This window comes from Bactrocera dorsalis, chromosome 1 (genome assembly GCF_023373825.1).
Source record: "Bactrocera dorsalis isolate Fly_Bdor chromosome 1, ASM2337382v1, whole genome shotgun sequence".
Taxonomy (NCBI): Eukaryota; Metazoa; Arthropoda; class Insecta; order Diptera; family Tephritidae; genus Bactrocera; species Bactrocera dorsalis.
The window spans coordinates 87,835,820-87,853,266 of record NC_064303.1 but is presented as its reverse complement, the minus strand read 5'-3'; the positions used below and the strand labels follow the sequence as shown (position 1 = coordinate 87,853,266).

General features: G+C 36.6%; 1 long non-coding RNA gene across 1 annotated transcript; it reads right to left on the bottom strand.

The window, feature by feature from the left end:
• Positions 1–15,152: 15,152 nt before the first annotated feature.
• On the bottom strand, positions 15,153–17,091 carry LOC125775799 (uncharacterized). The gene is made up of 3 exons (XR_007421385.1): positions 16,858–17,091; positions 15,326–15,454; positions 15,153–15,263 (listed from the first exon to the last, which is right to left on the bottom strand). It is a non-coding gene; the product is annotated as an uncharacterized LOC125775799 (long non-coding RNA).
• Positions 17,092–17,447: the final 356 nt, after the last annotated feature.

Here is a 17,447-nt window from a genome sequence, read left to right as displayed (position 1 = left end):
AATCAGCCCATCTAACCCCTTAGACAGAAAGAAAAAATAGTTCGATATATTTATACAATAGCGGTGAATATGACGGTGAAGTGGACGTTTGGGAGAAATAGGAAAACTCTCTTGATCATTTTAGGTGTTAGTTAATGGGTTCCATTGTTTTCATTTATCACAGAGAGACATAATAATAAATATTTTTAGGGTCTAAAAAATACGTAAATACTGAAAATTTAGTAGAAGAGCGATGACTTCGAATAAATAAATACTCGTAAGCAACAAAGTACATCTGATGAGTAAATAAAAATATGCATGTAGCCCCTAAGAATTATTGTGCTCAAATAAAAGACTGACTATTGTAGCTATCGGACAATAGGTAGCGCTCTGCAACTATTTAAAACAGTGATCGGCAGCTCATTTGCCGGCGGCCACTCTCTGAGCGCAATTTGAGCGCACTTGCGGCAGTTATTATACCGTAGAAACGCAGCCCGCTGCCAGCGTCAACTATTTTCTGACTACGCTGCACTGTAAATAACCGTTATTTTACGTTCTCTGGCACGGGCTACCTGGATGGCTTTTATAATGCTACACAACGCAAACGTATATATGTATGTACCTACCTACATACGAGTATGTACATGTACAGAAAATATATTACAATATATGTATGCCCTTAACACTATGTTTCGACCAAAAATTTGAAGTGCTGATCTATTCACTAATCTAGACTGTCCTCACTGTCGCTGTAGCTCTATAAAACAGCTGTTTTGACATTAATAAATTCATATCGTTTAGTATTTATTAACAGAAAGCGTTGTAATATCGTTTTATGTTATAAATAAAAGTCAAACAAAATTGCAAAAGTCATATGTAAAATGGCAGATCAGAAATACACAAAGTTTCTACTGGCGCTCGATAGATTGGACCAGAGAGTGAAGCAGGCCGATTGAAAAGACTAGAAGAAATTTCAAGAGCAAGGCACCTTCTGTGTTCTACAACTGAGATCGATACAACCAAGATCGATCAGAAGCAATCCAGTGAGCTCTTTGTTTTCAGTAAAGCTATCCTCCCCTGGTTGTGGGGATTGTAAAAGGTCATTACCCTTTCAGTGTCAGTTCAGAGTTCAAAGTGCTGTAAGGTTGAGAATCTTATCCGATGTCAGCTGCAGAAGCTGTATGGAAAGAGAAAGAAAGAGGAAGTGGAATCATCTCAACACTTTCTACTTGACTCTCCCGCGTTTGACAGATCAAGGCGCAAACACTTGCGAGCAAACTTTCAGATGTCCTCCGAACGAGTGTGAATATATGTATGTATATATTAAACTCCCTGAGCAATTTTTTATTGACAACAAGGCGCTTTTCTGATTTGTAAGTTCGAATTAAAAGAATTCTAGTTTTATGACATCACAATAGACTGCATATAGCAGACTGAGTACGAGCTTTGGATCAGCCATCAAGCCTAAGGTATCATGGCAACAAAGGATCACCTCTTACAGGGTTTGTCCGGAAATTAATAGGACTGATTTGCTTCCGCCACGGCTGTACTTCGGAGCGTGCGTGCAATGACTAGATTCGGTAGAGGACGTTCCTAGCTAACAAACGAGCGACTGGTCAGTTGTCTCCGACCTGGAGAGTTAGGACTAACATTCGAGCGAGGTGTTTCCGTGAGTGGTGCAAGCTGAAAATTCAGCGTTCGTTAGAGCAGAGGTACGCGATTAAATTCTGTGTGAAACTCGGTAAATCTGCGACAGAGACGTTTGATATAATCAAACAGGCTTACCCAGATGTTGATTTAGCAAAAAGTGGTGTGTTTCGTTGGCACCGCTGATGAAGACCGTGCTGAGAGATCTGCGACTTCGACTAACACCGACAATGTGACTCGTGTACGCAAAGCTTTGAACTTAGACCGTCGACTAGGTATTCGTTTAATTGCTCAGCTGTTAAATTTATCAAAATTTGTGGTTCATGACATTGTGACGAAGCACTTGAACATGCGCAAGGTGTGCGTGAAGATACGGCGAAGATACGAATAACGGCGAGTGGAAACGTTCCATGAAAATTTGAACATGTGTGAAGGTGACCCCAATTTTTTAATAGCGTAATCACAGGTCACGAGTAAAGGATCTTTAAATATGATCCCAGGACAAACTTCCGAATTTTTGGACGGCAGTAAGCATGCACCTCGGCTCTCAAGGCTAATCCGGAGAATGCCTTCGGTGACACCTTCAATGATTGGAAATCGCGCTGGCAGTGCTGCATCGACGCAGAAGCAGACTTTTTTGAAAATTTTAAAGAATTGTAACGATTGGTTCAATAAATTTTTTAAATCGACTCATCAGCTCTACTTTCCAGACAAACCCTGTATGCACTGGTCCCGCATTGGCACGGCAACGCTTCAAGCATTTGGGGCCCCACAGTATGAGGCACTGGATGAGGTATCGTTTGTGAGACCATAGAGCCGGTTGAAATTCGGGTCCAGCGCAGGCATCCTAAATGATGACTACTCCTAATGGACTACGAATGGCACTACATTTGATATCGTTAAGGACCAGAACTGGTTTGGCAGAGATTACAGGTATAATTAAACATATATCATTCTGTGTGGAGTCATTTGGCCTTGACTCCAAATATAAAAGAATTAAAGCGTTAAAGTTTAGCGGCCAAACGAAGAGGTGTGTTGCTCTCATTCACCTACATTTACACAACTAGCACTCTGACAACACTTTCGCTTTTCATGCGGTTCTTTTCTAAACACGAAAGCCATTGCTTTTATGACACCTTAAGCAGCAAAGTATTTGGTCACACCAGTTTCATAACACTGACACTTTTCCTTAAATGGTCTGAAAATGGAATGGGTGTGTTTTGGCTAATGAGTTGATTGTCCACTACTCTGTCAAGAGCACAACAAATGTGTGAATCTTAAGTGCGAAAACCCCTTTGCTGGTCGTTTTCTTAATATTTAACAACTAAATTGCTGGAACTGATTGACTCAGCCAAGCAAGCGTGTACCCGCTGATGTGTACATTGGTGTTAGCTGGTGCTGTATAATGGTGTTGTCACGTTTCGTTTAATCAAGTAGAGCATTTCTCAGTCACAATTGTACTGCAACTGCAACTTTTGTAAGTTCTGCAAATGGTTTACAAGTTGGGTTAAGCAACTGAGTATTCAGTGTGCAAATCGTGTGCAAAATTGCTGATCGCTCAGGCGAATAAGAATACCAGTGGATGTATATATGTATGTAATTAAAAATATGTAAATTTGACAAGGGTTTGGTTGTAAGTAAGATAACTTTATAACAATAATAAAACTATTATGTCCTTCGTAATTACAAATCAATGCTTTCATAGAATCAATACAGAATCAATACACTTTAATTAATCGGTTATAAAGTTTTAGAAACCATACTAACTCTACTTAATTACTTGACATTTGATGCTACAGCATATACGAAGAGAGCTAGCGTTTGAAGCAAGAATCGCCAACAAGTGGATTTAGTTTTTTCAACTAACTCAGTCGAGACGCTAATGACTGGCGCATAGTCACGGTCGTTGCCTCATTAATCAAAAGTATAAGAAGTGTTAAATTTCTTTGTTAATAATTCATTTTACATCTTGTCCGTTTTTAATTTATGCGCTTGACAGTTCCTTTCTTCTATCTTTCTGTTCGGTCTTTTATAATTTATTTTCGACTTGATGTTTACTTTTTACTTAATTTTACAGCAATTTTGAATAGTGACGCCATCCACCAAATATAATAACTCTTCGCAAACAACTTGCTTGACTATCTTATACTTAGTTCATGATTCTTAGACTTATTTTGTTTCCGGGTAGCTAATTAAGTTGTCTTTACCATCGTAAACATAATCTTCAAATAGTAAATTGTGACCCTCGTGTTTAATGTTTCTATGTTGCTAATTAAATAATACCAATTTATTGCTTATCCACACTGTTAGTTTAATAAAAACAGAATTTTTACGTCTTTAGATGTTATAATTTTCAGATTTCAAATCAATACGTATTTAGGAAGATACATATTTATTAAAATATAACTGAAAGGCCAAGAGTGTTATGTTGGCTTTTAAACCTGGAATAACATCCGTCTTTATTGTAGGGATAAACTAGTCTGTACAATAATTCCCATTCTGGAAAAAATTGTTTATTTTTTTAGAGCACAAAAAAGAAAATCAAGAAATTTAGGTAAGAGATCGATTAGATGGGATTACTTCAATATACTGCTGGAGAGAGGAGCTCAATCTTTTATAAGAATGTATAGCTGCTGGCATACGCCAATGATATTGATATCATTGTCCTCAATATCTGCGCCGTTAGTTCTGCTTTCTCCAGACTGGATAAGAAAGCGAAGCAAATGGGTCTGGTAGTGAACGAGGGCAACAACAATGTCAGCCTCAAAATTCAACGTAGAAAAACCTTTGCCAACAGGTGTGCTACTTCGGACTGCGTAGGCAATTGAGAAGTGAGGTCTTCTCTAGATAAAAAAGACCAAACGTTAGAAGTCAAACATCATTCTCCTCCTGCTATATGGTGCAGAAGCATAGACGATGATAACATCTGATTATTTGACGTTTTGAGTTTTCGAAAGAAAAGTTCTACGAAAGATGTATGATTCTTTGCGCAATGGCAACGGCGAATATCGTATTCGATGAAACGACGAGCTGTATGTGATATACGACGACAAAGACATAATTCAGCAAGTAAAGAGACAGCGGCTACGCTGGCTAGGTCATGTTGTCCGGATGGATGAAAACACTCCAGCTCTGAAAGTATTCGACGCAGTACCCGCCGCGGGAAGCAGAGGAAGAGGAAGACCTCCACTCGGGTGGACCTGGCTTCGCTTTGAATTTCTAATAGGCGTCACGTTGCAGAAAAAAAGGAACAACTGGCGCGCTGTTGTTAACTCGGCCATAGCCGCATAAGCGTTGTCTACGCCAGTAAAGAAAAAGAAGAAGATCCTATAAATGATCAGCATAATGAGCTGAGGAGATTTAGACATGTCCGGCTGTTTGTAAATAAGCCCGAAGCTCGGATTTGTAGACATCGTTCTGAATTTGCACGCGTCTTTTTTTGTTCAAGAAGTTGCTCATTTGTCGGAACCACCTATATCGGACCACTGCATCATTTAACTAGTTGTCATACTTGCTGATCGATCAAAAAAAAGTCCTTGTATGGAAAAACTTTTTATTTGGTACATGTTATTTTCATGAAATTTGCCAGGAGTCATTCCTCAAGGCAACAATACAATCTGCCATATAAACTGTCTGATCAAAATCAAGTGTAGCTAGGTACGTAGACAGAAGTGCTGCGACTCTGATCTCACTTAGCGCTGTAAACACAAATTTGAGGCACTACTTGTTATCGGCTTACGGCATGAAACAGCCAAGTTGGCAGTCCTTTACCGGCTAAAAATTCGGGTCCGTTCCGATTACATAGACCCGACTGTCGTAGGGGTTGGACTCAAACCATGTTATCCGTTATGTTTTTTGTGGGCAGCCATTCAAGGTTTGATGCCTGATCGGTTACAAGTATTCTGTCGGTAAATTGTATTAGAGCGGGGCATTCACAGTAAATTTGGAAGTATATTTCCTTATTTCTTTCTAGCTTGCAGCTGCGGTATAATTGGCTTAGTTATAGTCTTATCATACTTGGCCCATATCTGCTTGGCTATCTTGCATTTGGTTATTGATTTCAATCATATGTGGCGTCGACTTACTAAGAAGCAAAAAACCTTCCTGCAATTATTGACTAAGCTTAAATGACTCTGTAGTGTCGACAAGGCGATCTATGGCGCCTGGCTATTTGTGTATATGGTTGGTTTCTGTATCCTTCCATAGTTATTCAATAGAACACCGCAAGCAGTCTCTATAACCTATTATGTAATGTATGTATATTTGACTGAGTTTAGAGAGATATTCCTGTATTATATATGTACCTGCCCCTACTTCACAGTCCACTTTGGAGTTGGTATATATTGAGCTGATATCATCCTTCCCCTCTAGAGGTTATCCTCATTTTGAAATCTTATAGCCGAATTTACTGCTACTTTCCGGGTAAAGGCATCTATGGACAGCTGATTACATCATTATAATGAGCATATTGGTTGAAGATGACTTAACAGCCCCGGCAACTCCTGCACAGGCTGCTCTCTGCATTTCAGTTAGTTTCCTGATGTTATAGGGTTTCTTCAATGCAGATTACCGAACCAGTGCTCTGTATGTCAGAATGCTGTACCATCGAGTGAGGGAAGATTAAACTGAGGTATTTTGGTTTTATTGAAAAGATTCAGTTCCGCTTCACTAAAGTTATTGCCTATTTCTTTGTTCACGTCCCATAGAGGTAGCCTTCGTAAGGCTCTTTCCATAATCTGAATGATATTTAAGGAAGCATCCCTAATACAAAGACACCATCAGCGCTATCTCGTCAGTATATGCTACTGCTTCCACCTTTTCTCCATTGAGTTGAAATTGTATTATATTATGGCTTCGGTGCAGTCGAAGTTAAGGTTTTTTCTTGTTATATCCTGAACGGAGTGAAATAAGTTTGCCATGCTGTTTGTAACACCCAGAAGGAAACGTCGAAAATCCTATAAAATTTACATCTAAATGATTGGCGTGACGTTCTGAGTCGATTTAACCATGTCCGTTTTTATATCTGTCGGTCTGTCTGTATATACGTGAAATAGTTTTTCAGCTTTTCAGATATCGATCTGAAATTTTGTATACGTCTTTATCTCCCCAATAAGCTGCTTATTTGTCGGAATCATACAAACTGAACGATCGGGTTCAAGTGCTTGCATGGAAAACCCTTTCATTTGACGAGATATAGCCTAAGGTAATACTGCAACCTCTGAAGAAATTTTGGATTATTGTAGCATGGCTTCACAAGGACTACATATTGCAGTCCACATGCGAACCTAACCTAAATATAGCTGCCATACAAACTGAACGTTCGGAACCAAGGTTTTAGTGTGGAATTTTTTTTATCTGTAATATAGTTTCGGTGCAACCGAACTTTAAGTTTTTTCTTGTTTTTATTCTCATATGGGTCATACATGGTAAAACGGATTTAAAATAGTAATTTGTTCGGTACGAAACAAGATGATAATGTGTGTCTTTATATGTACATAAATTAAATGTCTATTGTACTATCGATGGCCCCCTCCCACCTTAAAGGAGAATTGACACTATTCACTAAGCTTTACGTGTTAACCGATTAGTCAGTAATAGTCAAAACAAGATAAAATATAGCAATCTGTTAAGTCGCGATTTTCTTCGGTTGGCTTTGTGTCGTGTATTCTGCTGTATTTGTTTGTGTCGACAGTATTGACTGCGCTCACGCTGTTAATACTCATTTGGCGTCGCTTCTCTATCGAATTTCGGCAAAGTGTAAGCCGTAATTATGAATTAAACATCTTAATTTGCATGCCAAATTAAAATTTTCCGTTTTTTCCGTGTGATTGATGATGGGAATTTAATAGGCAAATTTGATGCGCTCTAATGAGGTAATCTTCAAAACACCGAAAAAAAAAAAACAAATAAAAACAAAAGAAAAAAGATTTTGATACTTAAAGTAACTACAAATTTCTTGTATTCAACTTACGAACATACTTAATTGTTAATTCGCATTATAGTGTGCTCAGCTCAGCTAATAAATAAGTACTAATGAACACTAAGAAAAGATAATAATGTCCATAATTATGGGCAAGTAGTGATCGAGAGTGCTGTTAACAAGCTGTAGATTTTAATTTAACAAATCTGATTAATTTAAGGTTGTTTCTATATATAAACCACCATAAAATATAAGTGTGCAAGTAAATGTTTGGTATGAAAAATAGTTAAAATTAATCATAAGTGAAATTCCGCTATAACCTCTCACATTTTCCACATAATGAATCTTCTATATTCACATTTAATCCTTAATTTTAGAGAAATAGTTTAATACCATTATGAAACAGTATTTTCCAATTGAATTTTAAAAATAAATAATATGCCAAACAAAATACATATGTATGTATATTAAACATATTAGCGAGCGCCGTCACATCCACTTTTAAAAACTTTGTAGACCACAACCAACACATTTTTTTGTTGGCAGAGTACAAATATTTGCAAACAAATGTAGTATTAGTCGTATTCCATATGAGTACTCGTATGTAAGCATACACTGGTATCCGGGATTCGGGCTAAACACACGCGTGATTCACGAATAGAATCAGTTGCTTTGTTGCTTAAACTTTCGAGGAATAGTTGTCAAAGATAGTAAATATAATATACATATACAAAAGTACCCGGAAATTGTAAATACAACTCTAAATATTTAATTATTCATCAATATTTATTTTGTTGCCTTCAAAGTAATCCTCACCAGTTGTAATACACTTATGCCAACAATTTTACCGACTTTTCCAGACCTCGAAACACTTTTCATAATCATTTTTTGGGATGACCTTCAGCTCCTTCAACGAATCTTGTTTTATCTCTTCGATCGATTGAAAAGGGGGTTCCCCGGAGCGGTAATTTCAATTTTGGGAACAAGAAAAAATCACAGGAAGCTAAATATGGTGAATACGGTGGTTGATCTATGATATTCAATACGTTTTCAGCTTTAAGTTCGGTCACAATCGATGCGATTTTGCATTTACATCATGTAAAATCCATAAATTGTTATTTCAAAATTCCGGCCATTTTCGACAGATATGCAAATGCCTCAATACGGTCAAATGGAACTCTTTTTTGACTGTTTGTCCCTCCGGAACAAATCATGGTGCACCAAACCACGAATAACAAGAAAAAAAAAAAACAACAAGTATCACCTTAATTTTTGAGCGGCTTTGACATAGTTTTTTTTTTGGTTTCGAGACATTTTTTCCCTTTTTGTTGACTTTTTTGCATGTCAAACTCATAAACCCATTTGTCATCGGCGATTATAATGCTCTCCAAAAATGTGGCATCGAAATTCGCACGATCAAGCATGACCAAAGAGACTTGTTTGCGGTACTCTTATTGAAAAACAAAACGGCTTTATCGGGATGAGTCGAACCAGAATACGTTTCATACCCAAAATTTCCACCAAAATCATTCCAACGGACTCTCGAAAGATGTCGAGCTCTCTTGCCATCTCTCTTACACTTTCCTGACGATTTTCCAACATCATATCCTTCTCTTTTTTATCAGTTGAAAAGTCGCAAGTCGTTCAGAACGAGGCATGTCTTCAATGACCATACTATTAACATTAAAGACTGACATTATCTTTAAATTTCTATAGCTCACAGGTAATTTATGGCATCGCTTTGACTCTAGACACATATTCCTCAGAATTGAACACTCTACAAAAGTGCCCATTGCGACAAAACTTTATTATAGTATGCAGCATATGCCCTAATCTTATGTCAATTAGAATTAGTACCTAAAGCAACAAAGATTCATTTTAAACATAACAACAACAAATATACAATAAATTTCATATGTGGATAATTACCGTGTATGTCATCGTTCGACGAACTGTACCCTCCCACACATATCAAGCATACCTCCGCAGGCAATAATATTTAACATTAGCTCCTAAATACAATAGAACAATAATAGAACAAATTGCTATTTTTGATGTCAACTTGGAGTGATCACATAATGAATCAAGTCTGCTATTTAAATGCAAATAGCATAGGTATTAAATAAGAAACATACATAAGTATGTAGGTATGTACGATACAACTTTTCAACATATGTAAATTGGTGTTTGCTTTTCTGTTAGTTCATTCCCTAACCTATAAGCCACCTATTGGTTAAGTCACCGGTTAATTTCCCAACATATTTCTGTTAAACATTCTATTAGTTTCTTAAAAGCCAGTTGAATATATAACCGAAACTCTTGTGAACCGTTGTTGGTTCATGCAATGCTCTATCACAATTCTAACTTTATGTTTGAAGTTCTTACAGGTGATCTTGGAGCCCTATTATTTCCGAAATCGTCCTAGATTTTAATGAAACGAAACGGCTGTCTCAACAAAAGGTTTTTATGCAAATTTTCGAGTTCGAAAAATGTAGATCTACCATTTCTTACCAACTGTCTACTAAGAGTATTGTAAATGAACCGATTTTTAATTTCTAAACTCTCATACATACATATGTCACAACTCGGCCCTCCAATATGAGCTAGCAGCGCCAGAATTAATTAAGATTACATAACTTTTTTGCTTGAGCCAACATACACGGATGCTTTCCAGTACCTTAAATGATTTTACCTTGGAGCCAGTTACCAAATTTTCAATAATTTTGCCAGCACTTGTTGACAATTGCTCTTACTTAAAAAAGAGCCATAAATGAGGCGAGTTATCGTGACAAAATTTTTGTTATTATTTTATGAAATGAACCTTTTGTTAATGGAAGCTTTTTATGATATTTTTTTATCAACGTCATTTTAAGTAGTTTTGTATTTAAGTGCCACTTTATTCGCTAAACTACTGTCAGTCTGCTCTACTGCGATACTATCTAAAAATTCTTTTCACATTTTAAAATTCAAAAACAATTACACGAATTTTATTTTTTGTGTAATAATATTTTATGACCTCCCGGAACATCAATAACAGTTAGCATATTCCTTTTTAAAACTTACTCATCAGTTTTCCTTTAGGTTAATATCTGCAGCAAAAGAATCTAGAACGGGTTTACGAAACTATGCCCATGTTGGACAAGTGTTTCTTCAGCCTGCCGTATCCAGTATAGAGCGCGACAAGGAGACGGAAGCCTTTCTACGTTGTAACATCCCAGTAGTAACTTGACGTGGTGCATTCCTGCTGCCTGCTGCCAGTGCCGTTCTCTCCACACTCTCTTCACCGTTCGGCGCAACTCTTTTATGGTGTAGACTTCACCGCAATGTATGGTTCCGGCCCCATCATCCTGCAAGCAGCCACAGAGCGTGCTGGCTAATCGGCTAGCTCATTACTATCCCTTTATGCTCGCGCACCAAGATCAGGTTAACACGGTTGCAAACTGATAGACGGTCCAGCCTTCATATACGCTTCTCCACTAAAAGCGATTTGACTTCATAAGCTGAGATTGCTTTTAGTACCGCTTCACTTTCGCTAAGTATAGCAATATGCTGTTTGCGTTAGTGGCGATGGGTATTGATTAGCAAAGGCTTCTGCTTGAAAGATGTTAGGAAAATATCCCATTGGTATGAATAGTTTGCTATGCGGTCCCGCAATGTCTGCTCCAATGTCTTCCTGTGTTTTCGAGCCGTCAGTATACCACTGGATAGTGGTGCCCCTCAGCAGCAGGTCGAGTGTGGAACCACTTCACTCAGCCTTACTGCCAAGAGTAACCTTAAACTTCTTGTAAAGTTTACCCTCTTTGTAACGCCGTCTCTTGGAAGAAGGACCAGGGGTGTATCTTAACCTAAAGCTTACATTGGTATGATCCGCTACAATGTTTAATTACTAACTAGTTGCTGTGTGATCTCCAGCATGACTTCAAGTGCTGCAGAGGCAGGTGAGTCTTTGCAGCTTCCATAGTTGTAGGCCTGCGAAAGACTGCGCTGCCTTCGATGCCCAATCAACCTTTTCATAAGTGACAAAAGGCCTTACGATCATGGCATACAGCCACCTGATGATACCTGGCTTGCAACTCCAGGATCTACCGGGCAGTTTCTGCATATCATGAGTACCTTGATGGCTCCAGACACTGTTAATTCCACCGTAAGGTTGAGTCTCATGTGAGGTCTCCCTGCCACCAAGTTTTAGAGGCCTCAATCAACTATTGTGGAAGAAATTTTCGTGCTCGAATTACTGTAGCATATCAAAACAAACTTCTTGTGCGCAAACATTTTTATTTGTGTAGGGTATTATCGGTGCAGTCGAAATTAACGTTTTTCTAGTTTTTAACATATTATATTTCAATTTAACATAATCGCAAGGTAGTAGTAGATTCATACATAGACAAAGAAGATAAGCACATGCACGCACAATCTTTAATACAACAAATTGTGTTTTAATTTGAGGTAATTTTAAAATTATAGCACACATGTTAATTGAAATGTTGTAAATTGTGAATAGATGAATATTTTTATATATATATATGTATTTACATGTATATTATATATGTATTTATGTATAATATATTGTCTGCAAACCTATAAAACTTATTGAGAAGATATTTCAACTACCACAATGTTTTTATAATCAATTAAAAAATATATGACTCTTTTTATTTGCTTTAAAAACTTAAATTTTAGTATTAAATACTAAAAAAGGACACATGCTTAACAGAGCTGAAACTATGTCAACAAAATAAATAAATAAAATGGAAAAGTTGTACGCGAGTATACAGCAATTAACACATACTTTGCTGCTTACTGCTTGCTTATGCTCGAAACAAAATAAATTTGCACATTTAAAAGAGCTTTTAATGATCTGTTAGTATGTGAAGACAAACACTGCATTTACATTCGATTATTGCTGATGCAACCGAGAGAATGACAAAAGTTTATTAACATCTGTGACAACATATTTAAAGCGGAGTATTTAGCATGCACAGTTAGCTTGGCGCACCATGCTCTCCAGCAGTCTGTAACCAAAACAAAATGCTGGGAAAAAAAGGTAGAAATAACGGCAATAAATAATCAAAATTTTATGAACACACAACTTTGTTATGACAGCTGAATTTGATTTCCTTTTTTATCGAAGCTAAACGTGATATTTGCACTTTTCTTTGAAAGTTTTTTGAATATTAATAAATAATACTCGTAAAAAGATAAAAAAAAGTAAAAACCCAAACTATACTAATTAAAATTTTAATTTATTTGTTTAAGAATATACTACAAGTACAAGTATATTAGGGGTATTCTCTTGCTCTTGCAAGATTGCAGATTGCAAAAATACTACACCGAAATATACAAGAGCACGAGAGCACCCATTGCAGAATCTGGTGATATGTGAACTGTTGATTCGGTGAATTTATTGTGAATGAATATTATGCAAAACTTTTGTGAATGTCTATTGTGCATGACTCGTTTAACGAATATTGTGATTGAAAAAATAACAAAACAAAACAAATTGCGAAAGATTAACGAATCTATTTTTTAAAAATGCCACAAACTTCTGAGAAACAAAAACTTGTTAATTTTATAATTGAAGAAGCTGCTTCCAATATATTACTACATCTGGATGGTAATTGTTTATTTCACTTTTTTAAGCTTTAAAAAATCAAAAATTTGAACTTTTTAGACGACAATAGCTATTGGAAAACTATGGATGAATTGGATGAAAGTCTTGCAATTATCTTATCGAACCATCGCGGAAATTATCAAAATGTGCCTAAGTGTTTGGAATGGAGGACTAATGTTCTTGACTATTTAGACGAAGGACGTTACCAACAAATGCTCCGAGTCTCAAGAGATCAATTTGCGTTGCTATTGTCCTTGATCAAAGATAGTGCACAGTTTAACAACGCTCAATCCATTAGGCAATTTTCAGTAGAAATGCAGTTAGCTATAACCTTATATCGTTTGGGTTCATCGGGTGAAAGTGCGGCGATTCGGAAAGTAGCTACACTGTTTGGTGTAGGAGATGGTGAAACGCTTTACAAGATTACAAAAAGAGTATTTTCGTCAATTCTGGAGTTAAAATCTAGATGTATCACTTGGCCTGATACCAATGAAAGACAAAATATCGTTAAAACAACGTACAATGAGCTGCCGCATTGCATAGGGTATATTGATGGTACTGAATTGAAACTTGCAGAAGCACCAGTTGTTAACCATTCGGCTTATTTTTCAAAAAGCCGAATCTATTCCATAAAGGCACAAGTTGTATGCGATTAACAGTTAAGGATTCGGCATGTAGTAGCGGGACACTTTGGTAGTGTACACGATGCTCGCATGTTTCGTACTAGTGCTCTCTCCACTCAGGAAGGTTCACTTTTTTCTTCTTCTCAATGGCTGGCAGGAGATTCTGCTTATCCATTGCTGACCACTCTTATCACGCCATTTCGAACAAATTCACAACAAATGGACTATTCAAAGCGTAAAGCATTCAACTTGCGTCATAGCAGATATCGCGTGAGGATTGAATATTGCTTTGGGATTCTAAAAGAACGCTTTGGCAGCCTCAAAGAATTAAGAATACGTATTCAGGACGAACAAAGTCATATTCTATGTTCCAACTGGATTATTGTTTGCTGTATATTGCATAACATCTTTCGAGCTACTTCTAACGATATTGAATACGTAGACAATATAGTTGTCGATAACGACGAAGAATCAGATGAATTTCCTTCAGATGAAAATGGCCGCCGAATAACTGAGGCAAAAGCCAAGCGCATATCTTTGTACACAATAATGTTTGGTGATCAATAAAACGTTCATTAGTAATATATGTACATATGTTATACATACTGGTATTAGGTATACCAACTCTATTTTTGATATAACTATTTTTATAAATTCATACTTACGAAACCTAAAGAAACAATCTAACTGCCATGAATATTCATAAATAAATACAAATGTTATTTAGCATATTTAATTGTTTTTATTTTCATATTTTTTTTCAATTTCATGCATAGCCACTCTTTCTTTCATTTCTAATTCTAACATTTTAATTTTTTCCTCAGTTTCTATTTTTTTCAACTCTATTTCTAATTTTTTTGACTCAATGTCTAACTTTTTTTCTTGAATTTTCTTTTCTTCCTCGAATTTATATTTATCGAACTCAAGTTTTTTCGCTTCCATAGCAATTTTTTCTGCTTGGATAGCCGCCAATTGTCCAATGGATGATTTTGGAGGACGAGTGTTTGACCGTTGGCATGTTGATACCGGTGTGGAGATCAGTGCAATCGAAGATGCGGCATTTGATGGCGCAGCAGGTACACATTCTTCCAAGAATTCTGCTTCGAATTCTGGTGCAGGACTAACTGGACATAACTGAGGCGAAGGAAGGTTGCTTTCAACCAGTAACGGTTGCATTACCGGCAACCGCTTTTCAAATATTTCCCTCAGCTGGTCGTAGTACGGACACATTTTAGCAATTTTTGCTGAAATTAGTAAAAAAATGTTTTATTTACAATAAATTGAAAATATCTGTATAATACTAACCTTCGATGGTACTGCCGTCAGCTTCATCTTGTAGTCCTGCTCCCGTTGACGCGAGCCAATCATTGGATTTACGGTACTGCGCCTTCAAATGTCGGACCTTCCACCGCACCAGATCCCATGAGACATCCAACTGCGAGTTACGTAAAAATCGTTTATAAAACAATTGCGCAGTTGGAGCCTGAAATAATAGAAAACCGAATTAAATAAAAAATTAAAAACAAAAAAAACGTATCAACTTACCTCAAATTCCGGCTCTTCCATTAAAAACTCAATTATAGAGTGCACCTCACTCTCCTTCCACTTCTTGTTTGGCTGCTGCCTTTTCCTCTTTGCTGGGGGCGCAACTTCGCTATTCATATTTGTGGAAAACTGTAAAAATTTTTCAGAAATTAAAAAGAAATTTTGAAATCTATTTATAGTAGGGGAGCCCAAGAGGGGATTTTTGCAGTTACTTAAGCGTGTCAGAAAACTATATGGGGAGAAACATTGTACCCTTTTATGTACCCCTACCAAATATGAGCCCTTAATATGGAGGCGTGCGTTGGGGGGGGTTCGTCAGATTAGAGAAAAAAAATCGATCCTTCGGGAAACTCGAGCGCGTCAGATTAAGAGATGGTATGTTAAATGCATGAAGACGAGTGTATATTTCAATATTCTGACAGTTTGAGGGTGGCTTAGAGAAATAGCAGGGTGACAAATCTGTAAAAAAAAAAACGTCACCTTGAAATACTCGAGCGCGATAGATTTTTTTTTAATTTTAAAGGTAATTCTGTCAGAATCACGAAAATCATATAATCTGACAATTTCCGTGGGGCGATACAGGTAAAATCGTCGATAAAAGGTCAAGCGTACTAATCACCATAGCGTGGTTGTTGTTAGTAAACGCTTGACACTTTTGTTTGTTTCGTTCGTTTACAGCGATCAGTTTTACATCCATTGTAAAAATGAGTGACGTTAGTGTCAAACTGTGGCGAAGAAACGTATGAAAAAAAAAAGTTTATTCCACAAACTCTAAATTTTTTTTTATTAATATTTAGATCTATTTTCATATTAATAAATTATTCAATTTTCTATACATATACATATGTATATGCATACAATATACATAATACATATAATATTGTATACATATACATATATATACATATGTATACACTGTTTTTATTACATCCTGTAACAAAAACAAGAACCAAACAGAATTCTTCCACTTTTAAATCGTCAGATTAACGATATGCCTCTATATAATTGTCAGATTATCTTTTGGGAAGACTCTGACATCAAGTTCATCCCACTGTATAAAAATCTGACGCGCTCGAGTATCTCAAGGTCACCTTTTTTTTTACAAGTTTTAAAATCAATAAATGACCTTTGTCCACGTCGAAATTGTCAGAATATTAAATGGTACACTTTTTAGAGGTTCATTAACATTCGCTTAGAAAATCTGACGCGCTCGAGTAACTTATTTTTTTTTTTTTTTTTAACCTGTCATTACGGCCTTCAACCCTGACTTGATTGTCAGATTAATATATATCGACTATCAGAAATACAATGCGCGTATATACCATAAATGACTGACGCGCTTGAGTATTTTCATGTGACTGTTTTTTTTTACATTTTTGACACCAATTTCCCGCTCTTCTCCCCACTAAAATGGAAAACTTCACCTAGACTTTCTTTTTATTTAAACGTTATCTTTACAATCTAGTAAGTCTCCATGACGCTCCAGTAACTGCAAATTTAGCACTCCGGGCTCCCCTACTATTAAAACTTACCTTTCTCAACAATTTAACGACGTAATATGTCTTTATGTAAAATGGCAACTACAACAGGGTTGCAATTTTATTTTTGCGTGACATTGCACGCTAATATACACGGGTTTAGGTCTGACATATTTCACAGCCCTTGCAAATATTTTTCTGCGTGTGTTTGTTGTTGTGCCGTTGTAAATTTGCAATGCTTGCACCGTGCACCGGGGTTTGCAAGAGCAAGAGAATACCCCTATTATATTATAAATGTATGAAACATAAAATGATTATAATCAATGGCTCAAACAGTCGCTGGTAGTTAGTCATTTTTAGTTGGACGCGCATTGAAATTCTAGCTAGCAGCTAACTAGTTAAATTACCATATGATGACGAACATATTCATGTTTGGAGGAACCAGTCCTAAGTCTTAATGGTTGTTCGCACTTTTCAAAATGTCATTATGCGGAGTGAAATAACAGTTAGAACTCTCAATTTTCGTGCGCTGTCAATGAAGTTAAACAGTACCGAATAGCGATGTTTCTATTTGCATTCTGTAGACTCAAAGTGTTTAATTGTGTGTATACACCATGCTTAAGTATAAGACTGCGAGCAGGTTT